This window comes from Daktulosphaira vitifoliae, unplaced genomic scaffold (assembly GCF_025091365.1).
Source record: "Daktulosphaira vitifoliae isolate Bord-2020 unplaced genomic scaffold, ASM2509136v1 Scaffold_1, whole genome shotgun sequence".
Lineage (NCBI taxonomy): Eukaryota > Metazoa > Arthropoda > Insecta > Hemiptera > Phylloxeridae > Daktulosphaira > Daktulosphaira vitifoliae.
Window position 1 is genome coordinate 30,302,533 of NW_026099572.1, and position 7,639 is coordinate 30,310,171.

Genomic DNA, 7,639 nt, shown 5'->3' on the forward strand with positions numbered 1-7,639 from the left:
AAAAAAAAATTTCGGACTTTATCTTATCTTCATGGTGAAAATGGCTACCGAATGCTATTTTTGTGTGAAAGTTTTCGATTTTGAATTTTACATTTTTAACTTTATTATGCTATAACTTTTTGAAAAATGTATGGATCATTACAATTTTTTTATGAGAAGTAGTATTTATATAGATCTTTCATTCGACATACTGTTTTTTTAAATCGGACCATTTCCCTAAATACAGGGGGGATTCAAAACATAAAAATGCATATAGAAAGTAGAACTTTTTCAACGTAACTTTTGAAAGTGTTCCGGAAGGTCTGACACTTTTATATATATCTTAAATTAAAGCTAATGTAATTTACTTTATTATGCGAAAAAAAAATTTCGGACTTTATTTTATCTTCACGGTGAAAATGGCTACCAAATGCTATTATTGTGTGAAAATTTTCGATTTTGAATTTTACATTTAAACTTTATTATGCTATAACTTTTTGAAAAATGTATGGATCAACATTATTTTTTTATGAGAAATAATATTTTTTAATAATCCTCATTCGACATACTGTTTTTTTAAATCGGACCATTTCCCTAAATACAGGGGGGATTCAAAACATAAAAATGCATATAGAAAGTAGAACTTTTTCAACTTAACTTTTGAAAGTGTTCCGGAAGGTCTGACACTTTTATATATATCTTAAATTAAAGCTAATGTAATATACTTTATAATGGTAAAAAAAAATTTCGGACTTTATTTTATCTTCATGGTGAAAACAGACATTAAACTTAATAAAAAAAATACGATTTTTGTAAAAAAATTCTTTTTTATATTTTTAACTTTATAATGCTATAACTTCTCGAAAGATGTATGGATCAATATAATTCTTTTTTTTGTAGATGCATGATGTCTTTACCTATCATTTGGTATATTTTTTTTATAAATCTGACTTTTTACCTGCCTACAGGGGGGGATTCAAAATGACAACTTTTTCACAAAAAATTGACTTTTTCAACTTAAATTTTGAAAGTGTTCCGGAAAGTCTGACACTTTTATATATATATTAAATTAAAGCTAATGTAATCTACTTTATTATGTAAAAAAAAAATTTCGGACTTTATTTTGTCTTCACGGTGAAAATGGCTACCAAATGCTATTATTGTGTGAAAATTCTCAATTTTATTTTTTACATTTTTAACATTATAATGCTATAACTTATTGAAAAGTGTATTGATCAATATAATTTTTTTATGGGAAATACTATTTTTTAATAATCCCTTTTTCATTCGACATACTTTATCTTAATCAGGATATTAATAATGAACTAGCAGATCATGTAGCTTTTGGAATAGTCCATCAATTTTTTAAAATTAAACACTATCTAAAGATTTGCATCGAAGCGNTTAAAATTAAACAGTATCTAAAGATTTGCATCGAAGCGTTTTTTTTTTATAGTGATTTTAATCACTGTCAGATAGCATTATACTTGATCCATCTATACCACGTCACCACTGTGCCGCGACCCCCCTGTGCTGGGTTTTTTATATTTGTAGCCCCCCATATATAGGGAAATAGTCTGATTAAAAAAAAAAGTATACCCAATGAAAGATGTATAAAAATATTACTTCTCATGAAAAAATTTTATTGATCCATACATTTTTCAAAAAGTTATTGAATAATAAAGTTAAAAATGTAAAATACAAAATCGAAAATTTTCACACAAAAATAGCATTCGGTAGCCATTTTCACCCTGAAGATAAAATAAAGTCCGAAATTTTTTTAAAATAACGTTTAGTCTTAATAAAAATGTGTTTTGTTAAATATTGTCTGACATTATGAATATTGTGTTTAATTTGTATGAAAGTTAAAATTTTGTGTAGTTTATTATTTCATAAATTTTTTGTCAACGTTTATTTTGTCTTATCTATAATATATGAAGCTGTAATTTTTGGTAAGTACACTTGGTATCATTATGATGTACAATCTAAATTAAATTTTATCTTTTTAGAATGTACTTGCTGTTATTTATTTATCAATCAAGTCAAATACACATTATTTATTTGTTCTCTATAGGAAATTGTAAAAGATCAAATAAACTGAGTGAACTATCTGTTTTCATATAGTCTGTGTTTATACTTAGTACTCGCAAATACCTATTACAGCATTTGTATGGGCTCGGTACAAAGTTTTTGTTTATATTTTGTTGGTTTTAATACTGATTAAGTGTAATTTTTAATAAACAAATAGAAATTTTTAGAAATTTTATTTTTGACATGAGAAGAAAATATCAATCGTCAAGTGAATTCGTTAGCCAAGAATATAATTATTATGAAGCAACAGAGTTTCTCAAAGACATATACATATTTACACAAGAATTATCAAATAAAATTTTGAACACAATGCGTTTTTTTAAGGCGAATTGTGTTTTTGAATGATATTCTGATTTGTATGATTTTATGAAAATTATTGAAAAATTAATCAGCATTGATACCGTATCGGATTGTTTTAATAATTATCAAGCCATATATGAAATTTTCAGTGAGTTTATGGAGAAAATTAACAAAGAAAATTATGAGAATTTAGGTTTCAATAAAATACCTAAAAAATAATCTCGTTTTTTTTAATTGTATTAAATACTTTGTCAAAAAATTTTCATTTATCCGTTATTTTTTAAATATATGAATTAACTAATTATTATTTTCTGATTGATTCAATATAATTAAATGATACATCAAACTTGTTAAATTACTGAAATAATATATATGTATTTGTTGAATAAAGTGTGACACTCGTGTATGACATGATCGAACGTGTTCATGCCACGTCCGGCCGTCGTTCCTTCCTGAATGAGCATCATAACCTTTTTTGTACGTATACAGTATACTTGTGTCGTAATATGCCTAATGATTTGCATTGCGCATCTTACATTTATCAATGAAAAATGTATAATCTGTATTTTATATTACTAGTATATAAACAAATAATTAATTTAACTGTTATAACATATACACTGTTGTACACTAGCTATTATATATGTATATACATGTTAAATTGATTATTGTATACTATACATCTTATCTTAAAATTAACTATCATGTTATGTTCAATTTAATACAATAAATTGAGAATCACTAAAAGCGCTGACGACAACAACACATGAAGGGGTAATTAAAATAATATAAAAAAGTTTAGTTCTGCTTGCCCATCAGTGAGCGAGCGGCTCAGTTCTCTCTTCTTTTTGAAGATCTGAATTCAATAAGGAATTCAGAATTCTTCTATCTGATTTATTTTGAACAAACTAGCCTCGACCCCGTGTTGTTGTCGGTACATTTTAAAGCGATATCAAGTACAATTATTTTTGCGTCAATACTTTATATATTTATTAAAAAGGAACAGTATAAATCTGAACGTAAGATATATGAAAGAAGTAAGTAAATTTATATTAACCCAATTATTTAGAATTAATAACTTGAGTAAAGAATGATAAAGCAATAGATTTTTTAAACATCATTTAATTTAATTATTAATAACTAGTTAGTCATGTACTTCGACTGTGTGTCAGATAGGAGATCAAGGCCCCGGCCACTACAAGTATACCTCAGCGTTTAATATCTCTATGAGAGGAACTTAATACATATCCTTTTATATCTACTTGACTTTACTGTTCCAACCCCTCGGACTCTACAACCCCGATAGAGCCTCGTTGCTCCTGAATTGACCAAATCCCCAAATATCCAACATTGGTCATAAATCCCCAAACAAACTTTTTGCTTATTTTTGTATTACTACACTTGTTTTGCGCCTCTATGATTTGATAGTCGTTCCTCAACAAACACATATTGTTCTTTCTTGTCTCGTATACACAGCAAACGCTTCCTCGTGTTTGTGCTATCGATCAGCCATAGTTCGCCATATTTTTATTGTTTTGCTCGTTTGGTTACATCTTTGACGAACTTGTAAACTCCGGTCGTACGAGGGCATTTGTGTACATGCTTTGTATCTTTATATCCGTGTGAAACGACCTTTCTCGCATTTTACGGGCTAGTGGCATCGTTCACGTCATCATCATTTCAACTCTCACATACAGTCCACACTCACCGCCATTAATCATCATCTTAAATTATACAGCTAAGTTTTTAATTGTTTGTTTTATTTATTTCATATATTTTCTAATTTGATCATAGCCGATTAATCTATGTCGATCAATCTAGAATGTAAGTTATCCCCCCCTTTCCCTTTATTTATTAAGAGTTTTTAATTTGCAGAACTGTAATATATAGATTCGTATTTTGTACATTCAAAAGCAGGTTTTTTAGAAAAACCTATTTTCTTAGCCCCTCATATTTTCTGTATTTTGTTTTCTACAAATAAAGAACACCACTGCACAGTAACAGGCAATCCCCTTCAATATTAAAGGGCTGCTCGTCACAGAATTTGTTCTGGAAAGTATACTGACACTTTTATATATATCATAAATCAAAGATTATGTAATATACTTTATTATTGAAAGAAAAATTTCGGACATAATTTTGTCTTTGCAATGAAAATGGCTACCGTAAGTTACTTTTTTTTTTTAATCGGACAATTTTCCTTTTTACAGGGGTGATTCAAATTTTAAATATGCGTATAGAAAGTAGAACTTTTTATACTTATTTTTAATTAAAATATATTGACTGATTATTAATATGTCACCTAATAATCAAACATAAATATTTATTATATTAATAAGAAGAATTTTGTTTTTATTTAGGCCATATGTGAAACTCTAATTCCAAATTTTAAATCGGCGCAAAAATGGGTTATACATAAGGAAATAGAAGATCATGTTGTTGTCCACTAATTTTTAAAATTAAACACTATCTATAGATCGAAGCGTTTTTTATGATGGTGATGTTCATCACTGTCAAATTAAATCTACACTGGATCCAACTATGTCACGTCCCCACTGTACCGCGGTCCTACTGTGCTGGTTTTTTTTCTTTATTAGTGTGCATTAAATGATTACAAAATTTTTACATCCACTGTTCAAGCACACGCCAAAGATAATGGTTTTATATCAACGACAAAGTAAAGATATATTTTAGATGTTGAAATAGAATTCAATATTTTTAATTTTGATTTATTTTGAAAAATATTTTTTAATTTTAACATAAAGATCAATTAAGATTAATATACATTATTATTTGAAATATATACTTATTATTATCATTAAAATAAAATTAGAAAATTAATAAGAGAACGTGCACTAACATTAACGCGCCTACACAAAGTCCCGCCAGCTGTTAATTTAATGTTAATACAGATGTACAAAGTTTCGACACTAGTTACTGTAGCTCACGTTTAATTAACATGGTACACAATCATAATTTTACATTAAAATATAAAAGTTATGAAAAGATAATAAAATATAAAATAAGTATCCATGATTAAACTTATTATAAAATAATATATCAATGCAATGTTAGAATTATTAATTCGAAAATCACGCGATTTTAAAGGGAATTTGACAGCGTCATATTCTGGCAATTCTATTCGATTTCACAAAAACACAAGGCGATACAGATGAGCCTTCATAAAGAAAACACGAATTATGATTGAGCTACTTCTAATTCACTTTTCCATGAACACATATATTTGGAGTGGGTCGTTTTTAGTTTCTTTAGTTTTTGAAGGTTGGAATTATATTACTTTTGTACAGAGCTCTTAAATTAATTATAAATTCATCATAAGTAAGATAATCTCCATTATTAATTTAAAATAAAATAAAAAAATTCTATCTTCATTTATTTTTATTGAGAGGAATGATATTTTTGTAAATGCAAAATATGCATTTAATTAAAAACTTTGATTGATATTGTTGAAAAAACAGTTTAGCTACATCAATTTTGTCTTCATCATCATTTCTTTGGGTAATGTCAATAGAACTATCACTTGAATTTAAATTTACTTTTAATAAATGAAGAAAACCCAATACCCATTTGAATATTTTATTAAATTACGTTGAATAATTAAAATTTACACTCCATATTGTAAATTTATTGGATGTAATCATAACTGTTTTAAGAGTTTCAAACATTTTTTGAGACTTTATAAATGAATTATGGAATTGTTTTAAACATTCATATTTTTATAATATCCAGTTTGCATGTGTATTGCACAAATGTAGTATGATAGATAATAGTACATCGTAATTTTTAATTATTTTAGTGAATCTGCATCGCAAAAATTGTGTAGTATGTTCTCTTATTATTTGAAAAATTGTGTCATTAATTCGGTGTTCTTTTAAATAGTCCACACCTATTTTTTTATCGTCATAAATAATTTCATTGTGATTCATATATTTCCATTTGGCTTTTAGAAAATTTATATCTAGAGCTTTTATTCCACATTTTCTGAAAATGTTCATATCGCGTGAAGGTACAAGTGTACAAAAAAATAAGCAATAAATACTAAATTAAATTATTTTATTAGCATATATTACAATACGCTTAGAAATTAATGAACTTGAAAAAAATCATAGGACTATCTGTCCTATGATATTTTTTACTTAAATAACGAATTATAATTAATAAAATATGGATATGAAGGATGTATATTTACCAAAACATTATCAAAAAAGAATTCATATGTGTTTTATTTACAAACACCTCAGTGACTTAAATTGGATTAACGAGGAAAAGATAATCCTAAAAATATCACAACTACAATTTTATTGATGATATAAAGTTTTCATGCTAAATCATTTTATAGTTACATATTTGGTTATCATAACAATTAGTGTTACATTCATTTTTGATTTTGTTATACATTTAGAAATACTTTACCAACAAAAATAGTTAATTCATATATAAATAATAATTAAATTTTCATATTGTAAATTGGAGTTTACCCCATCACTTCAATTTAAAATACGTCAATTTAAATTTAATTAATTTAGTCTGTTTTGTTGATATTATTGAAAAATATGAATTCGATGCGAAGCTGAGAAGGTATTAATTTTACTATGATGTGTTTTATTTTTTTTTTTTGTGTCTGTATACGCTCAATCTCAGTTCTCACTGAACCGATTTTGTTGAAAAATATGACAAAACATCACAAATCGTATCTAGTCGAAGAAATTACCCTCAAAATTTAAAAAAATTTCCCTCGTTCTCCGTAAATGGGGAAAACCTCCAAAAAAATTTAAAAATCGCTAATTTTTGAAACTTTCCCAATTTTTTTTACTTAAAACTTCCATTACTTTTTCAAAAACCAACAAATCAATATAAATTTTTTTTATAGATGCTTGATGTCCTTACCTATCATTTGATAAATTTTTTTTATAAATCTGACACTTTATCTGCCCACGGAGGGCGATTTAAAATGACAACTTTTTCACAAAAAATTTACATTTACACTTAACTTTTGAAAGTGTTCCGGAAAGTCTGACACTTTTATATATATCTTAAATAAAAGCTAATTTAATGTAATTTATTATGAAAAAAATAAATCTCGGACTTTATTTGGTCTTCGTGTTGAAAATGGCTACCGAATGCTATTTTTGTGTGAAAATTCTCGATTTTATATTTTACATTTTAGCTTCGATGCAAAGCTGAGAAGGTATTCGTTTTACTGTGATGTGTTTTTTTTTTTTTTTTTTTTTTTTTTTTTTTTATTTTG

At 26.5% G+C, this 7,639-nt stretch overlaps 1 long non-coding RNA gene across 1 annotated transcript in view; it reads right to left on the reverse strand.

The window, feature by feature from the left end:
- Nucleotides 1-5,221: 5,221 nt before the first annotated feature.
- LOC126894050 (uncharacterized) overlaps nt 5,222-7,639 on the reverse strand; it is a 24,475-nt gene continuing 22,057 nt past the window's right edge. The window contains exon 3 of the long non-coding RNA XR_007701301.1: nt 5,222-6,372. This is a non-coding gene — a long non-coding RNA (uncharacterized LOC126894050). The remainder of the gene's footprint in view (nt 6,373-7,639) is intronic.